Source organism: Haliotis rubra, unplaced genomic scaffold (genome assembly GCF_003918875.1).
Source record: "Haliotis rubra isolate DU_JTF1 unplaced genomic scaffold, ASM391887v1 Scf91, whole genome shotgun sequence".
Classification (NCBI taxonomy): domain Eukaryota; kingdom Metazoa; phylum Mollusca; class Gastropoda; order Lepetellida; family Haliotidae; genus Haliotis; species Haliotis rubra.
In genome coordinates this window covers 638,711-664,234 of record NW_025767646.1, presented here as the reverse complement: position 1 = coordinate 664,234, position 25,524 = coordinate 638,711, and the positions used below count along the sequence as shown (strand labels likewise).

The 25,524-nt window shown below is 41.5% G+C and overlaps 2 long non-coding RNA genes across 2 annotated transcripts; one reads left to right on the top strand and one right to left on the bottom strand.

Moving 5' to 3' along the window:
- Nucleotides 1–4,725: 4,725 nt before the first annotated feature.
- LOC124264116 lies at nucleotides 4,726–24,999 on the bottom strand. The gene is made up of 3 exons (XR_006895059.1): nucleotides 23,746–24,999; nucleotides 8,012–8,014; nucleotides 4,726–4,739 (listed from the first exon to the last, which is right to left on the bottom strand). It is a non-coding gene; the product is annotated as an uncharacterized LOC124264116 (long non-coding RNA).
- Nucleotides 18,825–21,367, top strand: LOC124264115. The gene is made up of 2 exons (XR_006895058.1): nucleotides 18,825–19,011; nucleotides 20,914–21,367. It is a non-coding gene; the product is annotated as an uncharacterized LOC124264115 (long non-coding RNA).
- Nucleotides 25,000–25,524: the final 525 nt, after the last annotated feature.

Sequence of the window (25,524 nt, the reverse complement as noted above, 5' to 3'; positions counted from 1 at the left end):
TAAACCTTTCGCTAGTCACGACCCGGGTTCGATTCCCCACATTGGTACAATGTGTGAAGCCCATTTCTGGTGTCCCCCGCCGTGATATTGCTGGAATATTGCTAGAGGCGGCGTACAACTAAACTCACTCACTCACTATTGCGAAATGGTCACCCAAATGGAGTGTTTGTAGTCTTGTAGATCTAGACGGAGACAGACTGACACCTCTCTTCAAGATCCAAGCACCAATAATTATCTCGCAAGTGACTCCGTGGCATTTGATTGGTTAACGAAGCCAACATTGTACTGTTTCCTGTTTGACTCATGATAGAATATTGGACGATCTTAGTTGTATTGATGCGCCAAACCTTGGGCTGGTATTGTGTTATATCGTTATGTAAAAAAAAAATATAACACAAAAAAATAACACAAAAAAACATTGAAATAAAATAAAACAATAAATAAATAAAACATATAAAATAAAAACTTTGATCCACAATGAAAAAGAAAATATGAAACCTAAAGCTGTCAGAAAGCGTGAAAGCTGTCAGAAAGCATGACTCCAGGGCCTAGATTTTCGAAGCTCTCTTAACGCTAGATAGTCGTAAGTGCCATACATTAACATAGACTTACGACTATCTTAGCTCTAAGAGAGCTTCGAAAATCTAGGCCCTGGGCAGTAGGTACATATGTCGTATGAGACATGGTTATTTATTGCAGGAGGCATCCAGGTTTGTGTTCAGGGGAATGTTATGATGCTAGGAGACGTAAACATGACTTCAACAAGCCGAGAACAGCGTGTCCTGGTCGTAAACACAGGTCAACATCTGGACACAACTGTCCTGTAGTTGGTCAGGTGGACCTGCTGACCCTACATGGGTCGGTGACTGGACACCATCGCTCACAGGTTGTCATGTAGACTAAGGTTTAGTCTCTGAATATATATAATTTTGATAGTAACAAACAAGCCCATTTATATTGAAAAGGAGCCCTAAGGAGACCAGAGATTCTGAACCTGAGGAAATTTGGACTTGCTTTATTTAGAGCTTTAGCACTGCAGAGAGGGCTTAGCAGTAGGGAAAATAATGTGATTCAGAGACTGTGAGACAGACTAGTTGTCATGATGGAGTTGTCGCTGTGGATTCTTAGCCAACTTCCTTTGCTCAACAATTCGTTGAGCAGAATTGCGTCCCTTTGGGGTGCCAGGAAACTATGACAGGTTCGAATCCTGATTTTGTTTCTTGGTTTGCCAGCACCTAACCATGCGTGTTGTTTTCATCGAAGTGGTTCACGTCTAAGACCTACACTCCTTTGTTCCCACATCTGACAGACCCGGGAAGATCCGGGGTAGAATAGGTCTTCAGCAACCCATGCTAGCCACAAAAGGCGACTATGCTTGTCGTAAGAGACGACTAACGGGATCGGGTGGTCAGGCTCGCTGACTTGGTTGACACATGTCATCGGTTCCCAATTGCGCAGATCGATGCTCATGCTGTTGATCACTAGATTGTCTGGTCCAAACTCGATTATTTACAGACCGCCGCCATACAGCTGGAATATTGCTGAGTGCGGCGTAAAACTAAACTCACTCACTCCCACATCTGACATGTCGTCATAGAAAGGAAACGTCGAAATATCTCACTGTATGCACGACTAGAACACAAGTGAAGATCCACAAGCGATCTCAGTACTAAGGCTAGCCCAAGTACTAGTATGTGTTGACGTACTGTTACAATCACCTTAGGGTATTCTCACAGTCCCTGAACCGAATTATTTTTCCTTTCCGATCAGCCCAGGTAATGCAAAAGGCCCAAATGAATGATCGACTTCCCGAGGATCTGAATATTCCAACTCACTTGGGCTCATATGCAACTTCAATGGAATTATTTGCTTCGGATCCGGTAAAAGCTGGACCATATAGTCTGTGCACAAGGCCCGTTATAGTAAACTTATCACCTTGAACACATAGACAATGCATTTGGACTGTGATGATACATTTATGAGACCAGGTAAAATATATGTAACAAATGTCATATTTAAGATTACACTTTCTTTTTAAAGACACATTCGATTACTATTTGGTTTGGATCTCATTTGGGATTAGAACCACCCCACTCAGAGTGAGGTATCCGTATCGCCAGCACACAAAGTCCATAACCAGACCCACTCAGCCATCAAGTCTTGCACAAATATGGAAGCCAGACAAGTGGTAGCTGAGGTCACGTACTGTGTATGAGTGAGTGAGTATGGGTTTACGCCGTTTTAGCAATATTCCAGCAATATCACGGCGAGGGACACCAGAAATGGGCTTATCACATTATATCCATGTGGGGAATCGAACCCGGGTCTGAGGAGTGACGAGCAGACGCTTTAACCATAAGGCTGTCCCACCGCCGCACGTACTGTGATAACCCGCTGATCAAATGTAGATTGACATGGCTCCAACAGTTGAGCCAAGAACTGATAATACCTCTTAGAAAATGGTCAAATGTAACTTGCTATATTTGGCATAGCACTGTCATAGTACAGGACAGATTCTAGTAGTTTTACAGCTTAGAACCTACAGCTAAATCATTAAGATTGGGTTTTAGATACGCGGTCAAATCCAAATAATATATTAATATATTCCATAATCCACAGTCGAGTCGATATCTGATGATTTACTAAATACATGTATCCTATAATGATAAATGGAACCTCAATATAGTTTCTACTGCGAGAATATGTTTACATTCAAACCAATAAGCCTAAGAAAACAGATGAAATCCGTATAGAAATAAGCCTTCCAGCCACGAGTTTAAGCAGAGACCATATAATAGATTATATATGGTCTGTGGTTTAAGTGTAGAACCCTGTCTTCCTTTTGGATATCGACGTGGCGCTGTAGACTCGTACGTCTCTAAAACTACAACCATACCTCTCCAGACTTCCCCTTTGTGTTGACATTACCGATTTTTATACAAAAAGAAATTCATGTCTGACTGACACCTCCTTCAGACATAATATCAGTTTAATCGATAGATCCATTTTGACGCCAGTGCGATCGCACGACTCGTGTGTCAACATGGGTAAAGCTAGACAACGAAAATATCACCCGCAGCGATTCCTCTCATCGGTGTTGGGAGTCTGCTGAGATCGATCTTCTTGGACGCAAAACCTGATCAGTCGTGATTTGATTTGTGGTTATTTTCAAGAAATCGATGATCCAGGTATCATATTGGTGCACTGATCTCAAATAACTTTCTTTTATTAAGCAACTAAAAGCATGAATGGGCTGATAAATATTCCCAACGGTGACAAGGCCTAGCGGACATAGAGAGTCGATTGATTGAAGGTACTCTCATTTCGAATGACCTCTGTTCACATCATCATCATCATCATCATCATCATCATCACCAGTCCCTGCAGTAGATAATGGTACCATGAATTAATTTTTAGCACAGCAAACCGTTTTTTAATAAATATTGTGATTTATGAATACGATATCTGATTTTCAGAAACCTGTGCATATTGGAATAACAATTGTGTTATTAATTGTCTTTTTCCTAATTATTTATTTTTAAAGTAAATAATGAAGATTAATAAGTGAGTGAGTGAGTATGGTTATGAGTCTTTTCAGCCGTGACGTCAGTGGGGGCACAAAGAATGCACCAAATACTCTGCCAGCGCGGCCTCTGGACGTCATCTAGCACGTGTTACCGGAAACAGTTCTTCTCGATCATAAATGTGACTAGTCAACAGGCTTCCGGCTGGATCTACAAAACCATCAAGAACAGAACCGAACCAAAAGTTTGCTATCCTTGTCGTTCTCCTATTGACGTCCATGTCAGGGTTGCAGGTGATGAATGAACGACAGTAACACCATAACCACTTGGCTATCCCACCACACACCATGCAGTAATTGACAACATAACCAGTCGCTGTAGTCACGCTCACCGTAGTGAAATATGTTCAACCGGTTTTACGCCTATCTCATTTGACAATGGGGCACAGAATGTATCGCCATCTAATGCAGGGTAATGAGCTGCGTAAACATTTCTGCCTCCGCCCGAAAAGGATGGAATCTGTTTCGATCCCATTGTGTTCCCAGGTGTTTCCCTGTCATTTGTTTGTTTGTTGTTTAAGTCAGCACTTGGCAATATTCCAGCAAATGCGGGACGGGCATCGGTGCTTGCGTGCGTGCACAGATGGCCTTATCGTCTAAGACCTAATTCGTTGCTGCCCGTTGCGTGCATTAGGCTCTCTAGAAACTTATGACTGTGGGTTCGAATCCCGCTTAGCCACGATTTAGTCTGCCTCACAGTCCATCAACCACATTATTTTCCCTACTGCCTAGCCCTCTCTGCAGTGCTAAAGCCCTAAATGAAGCAAGTCTAGATTTCCTCAGGTTCAGGAATCTCCCATCACTCTGGGGCTCCTTTTGAATTTAAATGGGCTTATTTGTTACTGTCAAATTCACATATATTCAGAGACTAAGCCATAGTCTAGCCCCAATTATGTTCCCAGGTTTGTGAGCACTTGGGTTTCACCGAACGATACACATCTAGGGCAGGCATCACTTCAAGTTTTCCACGCACATGAGTGAGTGAGTGAGTATGGTTTTACGCCGCTTTTAGCAATATTCCAGCAACATCACGGCGGGGGACGCCAGAAATGGGCTTCACACATTGTACCTATGCGGGCAATCGAACCCGGGTTTTCGGTGTGACGAGCGAGCGCTTTAACCACTAGGCTACCCCACCGTCAGTTCCCCCATGAAGCTGACATACTGTAATAACTGGAATACTGTTCAATGTGGCCATATATCCACCACCCACTCACTTACTTAATAATCAATCTTTAGGTTTATGACAATGTAGGAGCTATCAATGTTCCATTTTCGTTTTGTCAAAATTTCCTTTGTTGCCGAGGCCCCCGAAAGAGCCGAAGACATTAACATGGATTAATCATTAATAATTGCTGTGTGGTAATCACGGAGGACTACCAACTGCAAATGTCACATGGATACAAATTGGCTAATTATAGATATAAATAGATCTCTTAATGATGGTGGTAATTGCGATTTTCTTTGCCGGTGTGTTGCCCTTTTAAAATCATTTCGGATTCGTATAGAATGGCGGATTGTACAGGCAGCTGGCGTACTACCAAATTAGTGACACACAGATATAAGATGTGATATGTATACAACATCATCCACCACAACGACGTCATCAACGAACATCCCATTACGGTTTGGTTTGTTTGTTTTTTAACGCCGCACTCAGCAATATTCCAGCTATATGGCGCCCCATTTCGGAAAATAACCAGGACAGAATTTGAAAGTTACCAAAGTACAATTTATTTATTTTTACGTACATTGAATGTAGGAGTATATAAAGATAAAGTAAATTCAGTTATATTGCGGTCAAAAATCCAGTCATAGAAGACACCAGGTGTTAACATACACCCACAGCTCTAGATCTGTGAAGGGGTAAGAGACGAAATATTCAGTACACGATTTGAAATCAGTTCCGGTAAGACTCAGACTTAAATGTAACTAAAGTATATTTGTTTTCATGGCAATAACTGATTATAAACTTGTAGCGATAGAATATTGCCGGTTGCAATTTCAAGGTTCTCTTTTAATCAAGCAACTAAAAAGCATGAATGGTCTCTGGAAACGGAAGGCGGAACAGTTGTCAAATAATGTTTTGCGCATTTCTTAAGGTATTTTCTTGAACTTCAAAAGCAACACAGGCCCACCATATGATAAGAGAAATCGGTCCTTTATGTGGTACGTTTTCCAAAACAAGTGCACTATGTGTACTCAGCTTAATAGGCGAGGTCCTAAAATAGACATTATGCCTTCTGACTAATCATTTTCAAGAAAATATAATTAATTTTTTTTAGTTTAAACCAGTTTAAGTTGGAGTTAGTAACATTACACTGATGGCCACTCAGCCTCCTTCTCATCCATTCTTTCGCAATATTTATCTTACGGATAAGTTCATTGCGAAACCAGCAAGTGTGTCATGATGGGCGGGTTTGTGAAAGTGTAGGTTAACATAAAACCGTATGCCACTTTATATAGCAAAATATTTGTACTATTTGTCATATATCAAAGTGTTCGGTACAAGTGTTCAGTAGATCCTACCCTACAGAGGTAGGGCTTGTTTGTGGTTGGGTTAGCATGGGCGAACTTCAGTTGCATTTAAACTCGGGGAAAATGAAGATTTACTCAAAGTAAGTGTTGAAGTAGGTCCCCACTCACCAATGTGAGTCGTATTAGTGAATGAGGTGAGGTGAAATTGGGTTGAACGTCGTGCTTGAGAATATGTCGCTCATATGACGACGTGCATGCGTGTGTATGTGTATGTGCAGCTGCTTGTACTAGCCCAGACTTAAGCTGCTTTTATAGTGCTAGCTCACTGAGATACCATGCCGCAGTGAAGCATGAATACCCCACTCAGACACATTATACTGACTTCGAGCCGACCAGTCCTTGTTGTACCATTAATGCCGAGCTCCAGGCAGGGACCAACAAGTACCATATTTTAACGTCTTTTGGTATGACGCGGTCGGTGATCGAACCCGCGATCTTCCGCTCTCCGGGCGGACGCTCTAACCACTACACCACGGAGGCGGTCGTATGAGTGAGTGAGTGAGTTCAATTATAAGTCACGTCGTGAGTATTTTTTTCAGCCATATTGTGACTTGATCAAGTTGTATACATTTTAAACTAAAACCTGGTAACTAAGGACAGTAAAGTAACTATATAATCACAGATATAGGTCTAAAACTAGTCTGTAAGTGAGTGAGTGAGTTTAGTTTTACGCCGCACTCAGCAATATTCCAGCTATATGGCGGCGGTCTGTAAATAATCGAGTCTGGACCAGACAATCCAGTGATCAACAGCATGAGCATCGATCTGCGCAATTGGGAACCGATGGCATGTGTCAACCAAGTCAGCGAAACTGACCACCCGATCCCGTTAGTCGCCTCTTACGACAAGATAGTCGCCTTTTATGGCAAGATCACCTATTCTACCCAGTATGTAAGTTATATGGACTGTTCACCACAATACAATCTAAATTTGGGCTATAGATCACCACTAGCCAAAGTTAGGCCACCACACCAGGGACCATGGGGATAAGTCGTAACACTTCAGGTAAGTAGTGGGTTTGACGATGGCTTGTAGACAGTGAATTTAAAAACAAAAGCAAAACTATTAAAAAACAAAACAAACTAAAAAAACCCATTTCTATTATCATTAACATCATCACTTTGAATATAAAAATATATGTCACTTTAATATGAAGATGGCTTGTAGACAGCAAATTTATAAACAAAAGCACAAATAAACAAACAAAAAACCCAAAACAAACATTTCTATTTTCATTAACATCATTAAATATAATCGAACATATCGATGTAATCACGATAATAAACAATAACTACAATAAAAAGTCATGTTTGGATTAGCCTTTTTAAGCGTTTTCGTCACGCCGAAGACCCGGGTTCGAATCCCCACACGGGTACAATGTGTGAAGCCCATTTCTGGTGTCCCCCGCCGTGATGTTGCTGGAATATTGCTAAAAGCGGCGTAAAACCAAACTCAGTCAGTCAGTCATGTTTGGAGCGGAAATGTCACCTTATAGATAAATTGTTGCTGAACACATGACAAAAATATAATGATGAACAATACCATGATGTTAAATACAACGAAAACAAGCATTGTCACTAAGGTGACATAATCCCCCGCCGCAAATTATCAAATCAAACTTATAAAGTAATGAAAGTTTAAGATGAAGTTAAATGTCAACAAAACCATGACCAGTCAACCTCTCTTGATATCTTGCTCTTTAGTTGTTCAAACACACACATGTTTTCAAGACTGACTTTGACCTTGACATGAATGTCATAGTGTATGAAATATGCACAAATAGTACTAAAGAAATTGCTTATTGAAAAACATTCAAGGGAAGTCTTGAAAGTCTGTGAAGAAAATCCAGTGAACCGTTTTTGAAATATCTTGCTGACAATTCAGGTTAACAAGCTGAAATCTTCAAAGTGTCGTCGTGAACTTGAAAATTTAGTGAAGGTCACCAAAATCGACTGGGCCCCGCGCCTTCCCTGGATAAATCTTGGTGTCAAATATGAAGAAAATCCAGTGAATGGTTCTTGAGGTATCTCGCTGACAAGCATAATATGCATGTTAATATGCTGAAATCTTTTAAGTGTCTCTGTGACCTTGAAAATTAAGTGAAGGTCACCAAAATTGACTGGGCCCTGCGCCTTCCCTGGATAAAGCTTGGTGTTGAATATGAAGACAATCCAGTGAACGGTTCTTGAGATAGCTTAACATGCAGGTAAAACGTTAAGTCCCCTTGTGACCTTGAAATGAAGGGCAAGGTCACCAAACCTGATTTCGACCTTTCTTTACTGTGATGAACCTAGGTACCAAATATGAAAAGAATCTAGTGAACGGTTCTTAAGATGTTCCAATTCGGACGGACGGACGGAGCCTAATACTATATTCCATGCTTCGCGCTAAACGCGCGACGGGGGATAACAAATGATTCAGAGTGAGTTTAGTTTTACGTAGCTTTAAGCAATATTCCAGCAATATCACGACGGGGGACACCAGAAATGGGCTTCACACATGGTACCCATGTGGGGAATCGAACCCAAATCTTCAGCGTGACAAGCGAATGCCTTAACAACTAGGCTACCCCACCACCCCAAATGATTAGGAGAAAAAGTGGAACTTGTGTTATTCTTCGAAGATATATTCAGTTGTCTGATATCAAAACAGAAAATGTTCATCCTCATTCAGGGAGAATGATATTTAAAGTGGCATTATCATGAGAAACTGTAAACGTAACTTGATGAAGAAAGTGTACACACCCCACTACATTAACGTGATGGTATTAGTCACCTCATCACTGCTGATATAAATCAGCCAACCACAATTAAGTGTATTTCGAAATAATGATAAAGTGAGAGAGTTGGGTCACCAGTATTCCAGTTACAACATGGAGAGCCTGCTAGTGTGGGATGAAAGAAGGCACTGATGCAGGTCGTACACGTGTACTACTTAGGCGAAACCAATGATTACATATCTGCAGTACTTAATGTCATCAGGGGCGGTGAGGTGCCTAGTGGTTAAAGCGTTGGGTCGTCGAAGGGGTTCGATTCCCGGGTTCGATTCCCCACATGGGAACAATGTGTGAAGCCCATTTCTGGTGTCCCCCGCCGTGATATTGCTGGAATATTGCTAAAAGCGGCGTAAAACCAAACTCACTCACTCACTTAATGTCATCACAGATGGTCTATAAACTACCAAACTCAGTACATCCACACCGTGTCGTCCAGAATGAGGAGCATAAATCGAATACCTACCTATCTACCTACCTACCTACCTACGTATACCCTGCACCATCACAGCCTGTCTGGGTCCCATACATGTGCACATACGAAACAAACACTAAGATTGTCATTAATCTATTTCACGATGTTGTCAATTGATTTAAGCGGATAAGACGAAGCAATGTTTGTAACCTCCACGTGCTTACGTGTCTCGCAAGAACTAATATCAGTAGGTATGCCAGTGTGTACATAAGTATGTGAGGTCGATGTTATAAATACAACCTAGAAGTTGCAGAACAAGATTTCATGAACAGATCGTTCATACATAAGCCCTATGTAAACTCCGTCGTTATAACAACGCAGTTTCATTGTGAACTTACCTTATTTCATTTTGTGTGTGTTAATTGTCTGCATAATATATACAATTATCCACCGCCCCCTTAAAAAAATATTTACGATACGAAAACACACTTAATAATATGTGTGAAACTACCGAACCAGGTCACCGAGTAATGGATTACGTACAGACACATCGTGTCATCATGGTATGTGTAGGTGGTATGTGTGATCTCTGGCCGTACCTTATGTTTGTAGGTTTTGTAGGTTGGTTGATCGCCGCACTCAACAATGTTCCAGTAATATGGCGGCTTTCTGCAAATAATCGGGTCTGAACCAGACAATCCAGTGATCAACAACATGAGAATCGATCTACGCAGTTCAGATACGATGCAGTTAAGATACGATGACCAAGTCAGCGAGTCTGACCACCTGATCCCGTAAGTCGACTGTTACCACAAGCATGGGTTGTTCAAGACCAATCCTTACGGGTCCGTACCTAGAGAGTGAAAGGGCGGGGTGGGATGGTGTAATACCAAAGAGATGGCAGTCCACTGTATCATCATTTCAAATGCATAGACTTTGTCATGTTTTTCACTAAAACATCATTTTACATAGCATCCCCCCTCTTTGTCCCCCTGCTGCTGCTCCTCTTCATCATCATCGTCATTACACATCACCATCATCACCATCATCATCATCATACATACACACAAATGACGTTACATCACAAATCCACCTAGGTGTATAAATGTACTGGTTGTGCACTAACGTCAATAACGTGTGTGACCTCCTAAGGCGTGTCATGTGGCCATGACGGCAACTCAGCGTCTCCCCACAGACAGGAAGTAGTCCCTATTGGTCAACGAGTGCTCGCCCAAGTTCTGAGGTTGATTGATCTGCTGTCTCACTCGTCTTTCCAGCTCATCTCAAATGTGTTCGATCGGGTACAAATCGTGAACGTTATGACTACTCCATGACATTAACACCGGCGTTACGTTAGACGTTGCGCGTCAGAACAGCAGTGTTGGTCGTGACATTGTCAACGTCAGCCCAGGACCATGTAGCTGTATGGATGGCAGGACTGGTGTCAAAGCTTGGTTCCGATAATGTATGGCAGTAAGATTTATCCGGTGGTACAATCAATTGAGATGGACCGTTGGCACATAATTATCCCCAAACCTTTACACTGTCCCCTCAAAATCGGTCAATCTCACGAACACAACGCTTTGCATGACGTTTCCCTCACAGGCCCGCGTGTCTTTGCGAGGATTAAAGATTTAAAAAATATTGTTTTTGAGATGACCCCCGACTCGAAATGCTTCACAGTACAATCATGACAAGGCCGGACACTTCGGTGCACCCCACCGACTGCTTTACCGATCGCTACGCTACCATTGCATGCAATCGATTAAAACTTGATGTAGACATAATCATGGATGATTGGCCTATCGAGCATCACTCATGACACCTACCAATTCTTTATTGTTATTTCTGTAAGTCGATTAAAAGCCGATTTTGACTCTCAACTAAACGATCTTGACACAAATAGCTGACGATATATCCGCACAAAAAGGGTGTGTGGTCGAAACAAGCCCTCTGGTTGGTCAACGCTGATAAATCTGCACATATGTTTATAAATTCTTGGGAATTTTACTTTCATCTACTGCTTGACTTGAAAGAAATGTAAGATTTTTTCCAGCAATGGCTTCTTAAAAGAAAGCATCATTTGTAAATGTCTCCTTAACAAAAAAAATCAACAACCTGAGGGCTTGCTTCGACCACACCCCCGTTTTATGCGGATATATCGTCATCTTATGTATGGCTCATTCAAGCAAATATGATTTCCTCGCAATTGAATGTAATGTCTTCTCTCTGGTGAAAAATAGGCAGCAATGGAAGGTGGAGTTTTAGAATCCCCCTAAAGGTGATCAACCGACAATACAAGTTTTTCAAACTCTCTTTAAACGTACAAAAGTCGGGATAATAAACAATTAGGTAAACAACTTCTGTAATATTATCATAAAATGATAAAATTTTGAAACCGATATATATATGTCCTTGACTAGGTCGAGCCACACCCTTCCATATACACCTTATACACTTCCGCATATTTGTGGTTGAATGGGACTTACTTACTAACTGCTGATAATGTTTATTATGATGTATAATATTTAATATTGTAAACTTTGTTGGATATTTTACATATTACTATACATCTAACAAAACGGAAACCTGATCAATGACTCCTACCTACAGCAGTGTTCACACTCCCATACATTATAAAGAAAACTATATTACTGAGTGTCTGTCCAGAGATCAGGATGTTCGAACCCTTGGACGCTACAAACCAACACGCGTTAAAGATGGTACCTGCCGGTCACTCGACATGAACTGGACACACAAGGGAAGGTTGGGTCACCTAACTTCTTCCCAACATTAACCGCTTAATGAGGTGTCCGGACTAAGGAAAGGTATTTGTATGCAGGTATATATTCCATCACAGTAGAGATATTTTTTCGGATATACACAGCATCGCAGATAATCACCCAAATGTTCAATTTAAACCAGGTTGGATCTCGGACCCTTATCTCTGCGACTGTCGTAATGTTTTCCCAAGGTGTGAGAGTTACGATCACTTGAGCACCTTGATATCTTTGTACACTGACAACCTAGGCCTAGATTTTCGAAGCTCTCTTAGCGCTAAGACAGTTGTAAGTTAATGTTAATGTATGGCACTTACGACTATCTTAGCGCTAAGAGAGCTTCGAAAATCTAGGCCCTGGTTTATTTACAATAACACTTACTTACATATATCTGCTTACTTGGCCTCCTGTATCGTACAGATGAATGCGTAAAACATACAGATCATACCAAGATGACATAATGTTACAGAAAATATATACTCAGCCAAATTAAAAAATTAACACAAGTAAAATTGAATGCACAATGGAAGTAGAGTGTGCATTATTATAAAATAGATGTGTATCATACTGCTACCATCCAGATGATGAAAAGAGTGAGTGAGTGAGTTTGGTTTTACGCCGGTTTTAGCAATATTCCAGCAACATCACGGCGGGGGACACCAGAAATGGGCTTCACACAATGTACCCATGTGGGGATTCGAACCTGGGTCCTCGGCGTGACGAGCCAACACTTTAACCACTAGGCTACCCCACCGTCACACAGATGAGGATTGAGGCATCATATTATTGGAAAATACTGCATAACGTTCCATAACGAGTGTGACCTCCTTGGGCGGCCATGACGACAACTCAACGTCTCCTCATCGACATGAAAACTTGTCGGGACAATCGAACAGGAAGTCGTCGCCATTGGGCAAAGAGTACTTGCCAAAGTTCTTGTAACGTTTGGGGTAGATTCATCTGCTGTCTCGTTCATCTCCCCATCTCATCCCAAATGTGTTCGATCGGGTTCAAGTCTGGAACGGGAAGGCCAGTCCATGACATCAACACCGGGGTTACGTAAGGCCTGGATGCATCTTAGCGCTGTGACTCTCCCATACCTTCATGGACTTAAGGTAGTCTTAGCAAGGTGACTCATCCTTAAATGTGTTCGATCGGGTTCTTAAAGGTGGCTGTAACTCCCATACCTTAACAAGGCCAGTCCAGTCCAGTCAAGGTGACCGACGTTACTCCCATACCTTAACATGGACTTAAGGTAGTCTTAGCGCTAAGGTGGCTTTGTACAACGGCACCCTGGCGTGTCAGAACAGCAGTGTTGGGTGTGACGTTGTCATGTTGAAACGTCAGCCCAGGACAATGTAGCTGCATGAACGGCAGGACTGGGGTCAAAACGTGGTCCCGATACTGTATGATGTAAGATTCCCATGTGGGACAATCAATTGATATGGGCCGTTGGCAAAAAATCCCTCCCAAACCTTTACGCTTCCCACTCCAAATCGGTCAACCTCACGAACACAACGCTTTACTTGATGTTTCCCCTTCCTTGTCACTTTGGTCGCCTGACCATCGTCGACTGGCCTACATGTCACGGCTGTGTACGTGTGTATTTCTGTTTGATGCAGTTGTAATATGGGGTTGAAGGGAACAGAACATTTCACATTACAATACTGAGAAAACATGAAATTACAGGAACGCACACCCTTGTTAATGCGATATGGCAAACGATGAAGAGTATCTTCAAATTTGTTTAGGTTAAAACAACGGTCAGCGTTTGGATGAAGAACATTTCTCGCGAAACTGACAAAAACTGTATTCTTCTTTTCACTCTAAAAAGTTACAGTTATTAATTGTAATCATTTAAATGGTCATCATCTATACAGACAATTTTCACTAATACTGGATTATCTCATGATGGCTCATAGAAGCTAATATGATATTCTCGTAATAGAATGTAATTTCTCAAATAGGCAAGTATGGAAGGTGGATGTTTAGAATCCCCCAAAAGGTGCTCAACCGACAATGTTAGGTTCTCAAACTCTCTTCAAACGTACAAAACTTGGAATCGTGAATAATTAGGCACATTCTGTAATATCATCCAGAAACGTGATAAATCCTAATGAAAACCCCTCCGCCTTCGTGTAACATGTACTATCCACGCATGTTTACATGATAGGAGGAAGGTATATTGGTCTGAGAGAAGGAAGTTCTGTTCTATATATCTATATCACACACCTACATAGGTCATATTACGCCCATATGGGTGAGCCAAACACGTAGGGTGTATATATAGATATAAGTTATATATAAGTACATATAAATATAAGTCGCAAAACAGGTTCTCAATTCAAAGTCATAGGTTAAGATATTTATATAGGTTTCCTTGACTAGGTCGAGCCACACCCATCCACATATACCTTATACATTTCCGCATATTTGTGGTTGAATGGGACTTACTTACTAACTGCTGATAATGTTTTTTATGATGTAATATGTAATATTGTAAACTTTGTTTGATATTTTACATATTACTATACATCTAACAAAACGGAAACCTGATCGATGACTCCTACCTACAGCAGTGTTCACACTCCCATACATTATAAAGAAAACTATATTACTGAGTGTCTGTCATAGGTTAAGATATTTATATATGTTTCCTTGACTAGGTCGAGCCACACCCATCCACATATACCTTATACATTTCCGCATATTTGTGGTTGAATGGGACTTACTAACTGCTGATAATGTTTTTTATGATGTAATATGTAATATTGTAAACTTTGTGGGATATTTTACATATTACTATACATCTAACAAAACGGAAACCTGATCAATCACTCCTACCTACAGCAGTGTTCACATTCCCATACATTATAAAGAAAACTATATTACCGATTGTCCGTCCAGAGATCAGGATGTTCGAACCCTTGGACGCTACAAAGATGGTACCTGCCGGTCACTCGACATGAACTGGACACACAAGGGAAGGTCGGCTCACCTAACCTCTTCCCAACATCGCTTAATGAGGTGTCCGGGCTAATGAAGGTTCATTGTATACAGGTATATATATTCCATCACAGTGGAGAAGTTTTTTTCGGATGTACACAACATCGCAGATAATCACCCAAATGTTCTTTACCAGGATGTATCTCGGACTTCGAGACGCGAGGCAAGCATGGGTGGATTTAAGTACATGTGTACTTACGTAACGTAGGCTACACCCAAATATCGTAGCCAAATCTAAGGACAGTAACTATAAATTGTGAATTTAGAATGTACAGTTACAGGTACGTGTATTTTAGAAGGTCACTGTACTTTAGAGCTTGAGAACCAGTGTCCCGATTGTCTCTCAGTGCAACATTACGTTTTATTGAACGATTTAATGGAGATTAACTGATGTCTGGGTTGAGGCAGAATCACTCAGTCGTTTCGCAACATCATAGCAAAACCAGTCGAGGAAGAAACGCCTAAATGCGCAATTGACTTGATGTGTCACATATTCAAATGAAAACATGCCTAAATATTGTTTCATGTTTTTATCGAATTGTAAATCAACAGATTCTACACGGAAGCTGGACATATATATGAGAAAATAACAGTCCCGTTCTGTAATCGTAACACTGATGCCATATATTTCCGCCGACTGGACAACTTGCAATGGTTACAGTAAGTGTTTGGATTTTAAAAATATGGCGTCTGTAGACAAACAATCACATTTTTACTTTGATATCCAGCAATGTCTATTTCTAATATTTATCTTAATGGCTATCTTCCTATGGTCCTGTACTTTTAATGACGTCGATCATAGATTAGGTCCATGTGTTAATACGCGATTCATTTCGTCCTTTATACAAGGTGAATGTGTGACCTCGTCTATATACGTATCAGGCTAGTCACGAAACGCTCACAGTAGATGATATCCCAGTCTTTGAACCAACAAACGTTCAATTTACAAGACACAACAAGACGATGAGCATTCTACCCCATTAACGTATCCAGAATATTCGGGCGATATACTGTCGGTGTCCTTTTCAAAACTCATGGTTGTCAAACATTTATGTAACCATTTAGTAATCAGCCCATATAAACCTTCGTCACCACGTTTTGTAAGAAATTCTAAAGCGTGGCTCGCTTGGCTAAGGTCCAGTCACGATTCTCTTTGAAAAGAGCTTTTGCGTTATTTAACATGAATAAGCGACGGTATGCACATGTGTGAAGGTCGCTGACGCATCACGTGGACAACGTGTTTTCGGCGTCTTACTGCGATGTATATTAAGACGTTTTTGTTTACAGGACATTTCTCCATTGGACATACAGCGCACCTGTTACACCCCTGTACAGTGCGAGTGGACTGGTCTGAATTGTTATGAAACGATAAAAGAGCATTTCATTATGTATTTAAAGGGCAAACGGGTGGGGCCACTTACTATACTTGGGTATGTTGACGGAATAGGTGTCAGGTAATAGTGCTGGGATATAATCAAAACAAATAGTGAAAGTGTACGATGTACATACAAGTCGTGGGCGTAATCCTCTTTATACATTTTCAACATGATTTGTTACAGACAGAACACATGAACACATGTACTTCTCTTCAAATGTTTAAACTCATAAATATATGTTGTTCAGCCACAAATAAGAATATACAACATTTCTAGAGACACCGGTGGCAGGCGATGCACTACTGTTAACTCACTAGATGATGACCAGGCTAGCTATTCTCGAAACGTTCGTAACGTTACGACCTGTCGTAACTCTATAGTTTATCATGGGCTTACGAATGTCGTAGCGCTACGAATGCTTTGTGGATCGGGACCCTGGCTAGCTATTCTCGAAACGTTCGTAGCCCTGCGAACTTCTTAAGCCCATTCTTAACACATTGGCTACGATCAGAGTTAAGAATTCTTAGGGCTACGAACGTTTCGAGAATAAGGGCCCAGTTCTCTGCACGCCAGACTGACCATATCCTACTAGATCATGGTCAGTCTCTGAACACCAGACTGACCATATCCTACTAGATCATGGTCAGTCTCTGAACACCAGACTGACCATATCCTACTAGATCATGGTCAGTCTCTGAACACCAGACTGACCATATCCTACTAGATCATGGCCAGTCTCTGAACACCAGACTGACCATATCCTACTAGATCATGGCCAGTCTCTGAACACCAGACTGACCATATCCTACTAGATCATGGCCAGTCTCTGAACACCAGACTGACCATATCCTACTAGATCATGGCCAGTCTCTGAACACCAGACTGACCATATCCTACTAGATCATGGCCAGTCTCTGAACACCAGACTGACCATATCCTACTAGATCATGGCCAGTCTCTGAACACCAGACTGACCATATCCTACTAGATCATGGCCAGTCTCTGAACACCAGACTGACCATATCTTACTAGATCATGGCCAGTCTCTGAACACCAGACTGACCATATCCTACTAGATCATGGCCAGTCTCTGAACACCAGACTGACCATATCTTACTAGATCATGGCCAGTCTCTGAACACCAGACTGACCATATCCTACTAGATCATGGCCAGTCTCTGAACACTAGACTGACCATTGACTGAGAAAAGCTAGCTGTAATCAAACATATCTATATTTCGTTCTGGCCGATGGTTTTACTTTAATTGTTGCTCCTTCATTTCTGTCTTTGAAATATTTTGTAGGAAGCCATAAATAAATATTTTTTAGTTTATCGTTCTATCAACTGAAGTATTTGTGGGTAACCAGTTGTCAACAATAACGCTGTAGTAAAAGAACACATGTTTTGAAGACATCGTATGATCAAGTTTACCGAGATAAGCTTACAGTAGATATTCTCACCGCCGCTGTCACCAATATTCGAAGCAGGACCAGACAATCCAGTGATTGCTATTGTGAACAGTGACCATGGGGATTCAATGACACGCTGCCAACAAAATCACTGAGCCAGGCCGAACGGCTTATTTAGTCGCCCCAATGAAGATCCGGGTTAGAATTGATCCTCAGTAACCCATGCTTGTCGTAAGAGGCGACTAACGGGATCGGGTGGTCAGGCTCGCTGACTTGGTTGACACATGTCATCGTGTCCCAACTGCGGAGATCGATGCTCATGATGTTGTTCACTGGATTGTCTGGTCCAGACTCGATTATTTACAGACCGACGCCTTATAGCAATAACACGGAGGGGGACACCAGAAATGGGCTTCACACATTGTGCCCATGTGGATAATCGAACCGGGTCTGCAACGTGACGATCGAACCACAAAGCTACCCCACCGCCCCATCAAGGAAAGTACCGTTATGTACCTAAGTACAGTATTATCACAGCAGACCTTAGAAAGCGAGTCTTAAAGACTGTGAACACAGATGGAATCGAGTCCAGGTCATGTGTGCCGTCCCGTCGGTGTGCCCTTTAGCAATATTCCAGCAATATCACAGCGGGCTACACCAGAAATGGACTTCACACATTGTACCCATGTGGGGAATCGAACCCGGGTCTTCAGCGTGACGAGTGAACTCTTCAACCACCAGACTACCCAACAGCCCCTACGGCCCTCAACGCGAGGACATTCATGTACTGCCATATAGTCATATACGGTCAACACTACCTGGGTTGAGGACCTAAAACTAACGTTTTGGCTCTAAATTTAAAAAATATATTATTAATTGTCTAAATGTACAACAGAAAAATCGAGGGAATATCCTCCTCATCCGAAACTGTCTCTGTATGTTGTCGGGGCCTCTGCAAGAGGTGCTGCTGCTCCAGAGCAAAGCTGGTCATGTTTGGGCTTAAATTCAACCTTCGACAGTTAACTTGACACGGAGTTCTAGGAGGGGAAGTCAGTTTAACCTGAGGGTATTACATAGGTTAATGTTGTTTGTGCACACGTGCATCACTTCCTGATTTTCAGCAAGCCGAGGTAAGACTTTGTTTATATTTGACGACTCCCTGTGAATGTACACACTGCATGACACTGCATGACATTACATGACATTAGGTGGGTGTCCCGGGTCACACCATGCAGTGAACGTAAGACTGGGTTAGAAGGGCAAGTTATATGAATATTTGTATGTGCATATTCTTAAAGACATGTGTTATTTACAGGTTAGTAAGACAGAGTTTCGTTTAATGCCATTTCGAAAACCATTCAGTGCTAATCCGACGTATCAGCTTGATGTCAGAGTGAGTGAGCGAGTGAGTTTAGTTTTACGCCACACTCAGCAATATTCCAGCTATATGGCGGCGGTCTGTAAATAATCGAGTCTGGACCAGACAATCCAGTGATCAACAGCATGAGCGTCGATCTGCGCAATTGGGAACCGATGTGTCAACCAAGTCAGCAGCCTAACAACCCGCTTCCGTTAGTCGCCCCTTAGGACAAGCATGGGTTACTGAAGATCAATATTCTAACCCGGACCTTCACGGGTATCAGAGTGAGTGAGTGAGTTGGGTTTAACGCTGGTTTGAGCAGTATTCTTGTAGGCACGTCGTAGCACTTGGGAGGAAGGACGGAAGTGATGCAGGTCTCCGACACCCACGAACACGGGTATTGCGAGGACAAACACAGAAAGAAAACCCAGGTGAGCCGGGATTCGAACAGGATGATAGGATCTTGACGTGCCCAAGGGACGCAACTCTGCGCAGTGAATTGAGGCTTGTTTGATGTTGGTCGAGAGTGATGCACGCAGGCCGTGGACGTTTCCCCCAGAGCAGTTCGAGCACATTGATGAGGGCAAACTAAAACTGTCATTTGAATCCACATTTGCACAATGTTGTTTTTAAGGGCAGATCCGCCTCCGTGGTGTAGTGGTTAGAGCGTCCGCCCGGAGAGCGGAAGGTCGCGGGTTCGATCCACGATCGCGTCATACCAAAAGACGTTAAAATATGGTACTTGTTGGTCCCTGTCTGGCGCTCGGCATTAATGGGTACAACAAGGACTGGTCGGCTCGGAGTCAGTATAATGTGTCTGAGTGGGGTATTCATGCTTCACTGCGGCATGGTATCTCAGTGGGCTAGCACTATAAAACCAGCTTCAGTCTGGGCTAGTACAAGCAGCAGCACATACACATACACACGCATGCACGTCGTCATATGAGCGAAATATTCTCAAGCACGACGTTAACCCAATTTCACCTCACCATTAAGGGCAGACCAGTCCAATGCAGTCGTCCAAGTACTACAGTTCCTTTGGCAGAGTTGTGTCCCTTGGGAACCCAAAAACCCACGACCCTGGGTTTGAATCTCAGTTCACCAGAGTCCCCTGGTGATTATGGAGACTTGAGATCTTGTACCAGATTCAACCTTGAGCAGCCAAGATACACACATAGAGACTGTGCGTTGGTTCATCGTGGTGTTTCACACAAAACTGTCACCACAGCTATAACTTCGTTCACGTCTATGGACTTGACAAACCAGTGGTTGAGAGTATGAGCAAATCAGTAGCCGAGAATGTAGGTTTGTGAATTTCAAAAACTTCAATCAATGATTTTAACACTAGTTGCTTCAAGGCGAGGGATTAAGTATGGGTTAATGTCGATTCTATCGAATCCTAAGCGTTCTGGGGTGATGGGATACATTGGCGGATCGTTTGTGTGTGAGCGTGCGTGCGTGTGTGTGTGTGTTTCGATCCGCCTATGGCGTAGCCTAGTGGTAAACGCGTTCGCTCATCACACCGAAGACCGTGGTTCGATTCCTCTCATGACTACAATATGTGAAGGTCTTTCTGACACAACCGAAAGAGTTGAAAATATATGCTTTATGTTTTATACAAACAATATAATCGTGTGAGTAATAAACTGAGTATGCATTTTTCCTTCGCTAGGTGGAGCTCCTTCACCTTCAGAAATGTGTGGTCGGTCAAAGTGTTCCCGTAACCGCTCGCGCTTCATGACCCGCCACAGACTAGAAGCACACAGAAACCCATTACGGCTTTACCAGCTTCAGAAGACCTTGACTGAGACTTAGTCAATCGAGCTCACTTGGCGCAGAGTCGGGCAATGATACTTAAACCGCAGGGGTCGCGTGTTCGCCAGTCATTTGCCGAATTGATAAGGGCACATGAATTAGTTTCTGTTGCTTTAGTACTTGGAGAAGATATAAAATATAAGCTGCGGTCGTGTACTGAACTTGGCCATTTGTAATAATCCTACCAGCCTATTTTCCCACGGTGTTCCAACGCAGTCACAATGTAGGGGAGGCAACTCTGTATAGCGTTCTTACTTAATCCCTTCCGTGCTGACTTCCTCGACCTTGATATTTGTTGACTCTAAAACTACATGAAAAAGTTTAATGTGTACACATCTTAAAGCACGTCATTGCACAAAGTATTGGTTACGTTTGAATAAGTATTTTTAGACTATTTACTATACAGGCTCATGAATCATCTATCAAGGAAGGCTCAAATGTATGATTTTACGATCGCATCCCCCCCCCCCTTTTTTCCTGCGCCTATTGATGCGGCGAAAACTCACGAACGAATTCGTCCTAACGACGGTTCCCGATATGCATCCTCCTATTGCCTAACTGTCCTGTTTGACACGGTTATGTTGTTCCACGGTGTAATATTTGTACAATTCTAGGTGCAAGGCTCTCTGATTACATCAGCAAGGTGTCCTGACAACAAGATGCCCTGCTTACATCAGCAAGGTGTCCTGGTAACATCATCAAGGTGTGCTGATTACATCAACAAGGTGTCCTGAATACATCAACAAGGTGTCCTGATCACATCAACAAGGTGACCTGGTTAAATCAACAAGGTGTCCTGGTAACAACATCATCAAGGTGTCCTGACTACATCAAGGTGTCTTGGATACATCAACAAGGTGTCCTGGTAACATCAAGGTGTGCTGATTACATCAACAAGGTGTCCTGATCACATCAACAAGGTGTCCTGATTATATCAACACAGTGTCCTGGTAACATCATCATCAAGGTATCCTGGATACATCAACAAGGTGTCCTGAATACATCAGCAAGGTGACCTAATTGCACCAACAAGGTGTCCTGAAAACATCAACAAGGTGTCCCATAGAAATAAGCAAAGTGTCCTGAATACATCAACAATTTGTCCTGAATACATCAGCCCAGTGTCCTGAATACATCAGCCCAGTGTCCTGAATACACCAACAAGGTGTCCTGAATACATCTACAAGGTGTCCATATAAATCAGCAAAGTGTCCTGAATACATCAGCAAGGTGTCCTGAATACATCAGCAAGGTGTCCTGAAAACATCAGCCCAGTGTCCTGAATACACCATCAAGGTGTCCTGATTATATCAACAAGGTGTCCTGATAACATCATCACCAAGGTATCCTGAATACATCAACAAGATGCCCTGCTTACATCAACAAGGTGTCCTGGTAATCATCAAGGTGTGCTGATGACCTGGTTAAATCAACAAGGTGTCAAGGTGTCCTGGTAACATACATCAACAAGGTGTCCTGATTACATCAACAAGGTGTCCTGAATACATAACATCATCACATCAAGGTGTCCTGAATATCAACAAAGGTGTCCTGGTAACAATGTGTCCTGCATACATCAACAAGGTGTCCTGAAGGTGTCCTGAATACATCAACAAGGTGTCCTGAATACATCAACAAGGTGTCCTGAATACATCAAATACATCAACAAGGTGTCCCATAGAAATACATCAAAGGTGTCCTGAATACATCAACAAGGTGTCCTGAATACATCAGCAAGGTGTCCTGAATACATCAACAAGGTGTCCCATAGAAATCAGCAAAGTGTCCTGAATACATCAGCCCAGTGTCCTGAATACACCATCAAGGTGTCCTTGTAACATCCTCATCAAGGTGTCCTGAATACATCAACAATGTGTCCTGCATACATCAGCTAGGTGTCCTGAATACATCAGCAAGGTGTCCTGAATACATTAACAAGGTGTCCTGAATACATCAACAAGGTGTCCTGGTAACATCATCATCAAGGTGTCCTGATTACATCATTAAGGTGTCCTGAATACATCAACACAGTGTCTTGAATACATCAGCAAGGTGTCCTCAATACATCAGCCCAGTGTCCTGAATACATCAACAAGGTGTCCCATATAAATCAACAAGGTGTCCTTAATACATCAACAAGGTGTTCTGATTACATCAACAAAGTGTCCTGAATACACCAACAAGGTGTCCTGAATACATCAGCAAGGTGTCCTGATTACATCAACCAGGTGTCCTGATTACATCAACCAGGTGTCCTGGCATTCTGACCAGTATGTGGTGTGATAAGATGTAGCTAGGATTACATCAACAAGGTGTCCTGGCATTCTGAACAGTATGTGGTGTGATAAGATCTATATTTATCAGATCTTCTGCTAATAAAGCCACAAATATCAAACACTTACTTATTTACATTTTGAAAAAAAATATTATCATTTTCTTCAACTGTTTCACCCAGGTCGTGTTTGAGAGGAGAGATAATCAACAGTTTTGTGAAGCATACATAAAATATTCAAATATACAATTTAAAATAAAAATTGGGAAATGGACGATAGTAATTACAATTAATGGCACCTGTCCACATCATGAGCATAATATATTAGTCCCTGGTCATTTCCTAAGCATTTGACATGAAGTAAGAACTGAGCATTTATTTGATGTTCAATCAGGAATGATATGAACATGGGTTTACGACAACTTCTGGACTGACAAGTGTGAACAGCAATCCTAATAAATGAAAAATGTTACTTGTGTTTGCAGTCTGGCATTCTCCAGGACTATTCATGAAGAATGAATATGTTTCTTAATATTTTTATTTTTTGGTCAATCCCAAATTTGCAAATGTGACATTTGACCTGATGAAATGGAGACCATGTTTATTAACTTTTGAACTGATATATAAGTACCAGAACAAATTGGTTTAGTAGTGTGTGTTTTTTTTCAACATTCTGTGCACCTGGTCAGTTCAAGCATATAGTTCTCTGCTGTATGATGACTTCATTGCAGTCCAAGGTGATATCATATCTGTTTCACAAATATGAGAGCTTTCATCTCAACAGAGTTCTTCATGAGGGTTGATTGGTTGGTCGGTTGTTGTTTAACGCCGCACTCAGCAATATTCCAGCTATATGGCGGTGGTCTGTAAATAATCAAATCTGGACCAGACAATCCAGTCATCAACAGCATGAGCATTTATCTACGCAACTGGGATACGACGACATGTGTCAACCAAGTCAGCAGTTTATCATGAAATGAACAATACCCTGAACTTAAAAAAATAAATAAAATGTAAGCTCTTCCTGACACTTCTGTTTCACCTGTACCAGCTCACCATGAAATGTTTACATAACTTAAAGGAGTGCATTATGATCTGACTGGGTTAATATCTAAAAAAGGAAATTATGATATGCAGCACCCAAAATTGAAAAAATTTTTGGCTTCCTTGTATTGGCAGAAGATTTTTATTAAACATCCTTAGAATTTGAATTATTTTCAAACCCATCACCTTTTTTATCACACATATACCTAAGGAGTCCACTGATGAGAAGGCTGAGAGAAAGAGTTGTAATAAAATGTAGATATTAAATTTGCAACAGAAAATTTAGAGAAGTTGTCTGCATTTTATAACGGAGGAAAACTTATTAACCACTGTGCAAAGTTTACAATTTATTTTTGAGACATTTTGGGAAATATCTTATATTTTTATTCACAAAATAATATATAGTGTTCATCATTTTGATATACTTCGAAAAAAGAAGATACAAACAGATATTTTGTTCACATTACTGTAGTTGATATATCACAAAAACAATCTGGTTGTGATAGATTATCTATAGTCAGTAGTAGTATATTCTAACCACACGGAAATAATGGTATGTTTGTTTGTTTGTTGTTTAACGCTGCACTCAGCAATATTCCAGCCATATGGCACTAGTCTGTAAATAATGGAACCTTTACCAGACAATCTAGTGATCAACAGCATGAGCATCGATTTACACAATTGGGATAGGATCGAGTCAACAGGCCTGACTACCCAATCCCATTAATTGCTTCTCACAACCAGCATGGGTTACTGATTAACAATTATGACCTGGGTCTTTCGCGGGTTGGAAAAAAATGTTTCATCTATAAAGTTTTAATTTCATTTAGTACATATCAGTGAATATTTGCATATGCATGCATGATTATGTATTAGCAGTAATTAATAAAATGCATAGACATTCCATTCATGTTTGCTGCCTCTCCCAGCTGTCATAAGCAATATCCAGTGTTTCTTTTACGATTTCACTTAGAGTCTTGAGTGTCATTTTAATGTTAAATATTGATAACAGACTGTGTTAAATGCTAGTTTCAGTTGCCCAGGGAAAACAAGCTCATAGCAGCAGACATCTTTGAAACGGTACCATCTCGAGTGATGATGACAGAGCCTACTCCATCCACCATACAAGCCACATTTTATCAGAATCTGTAC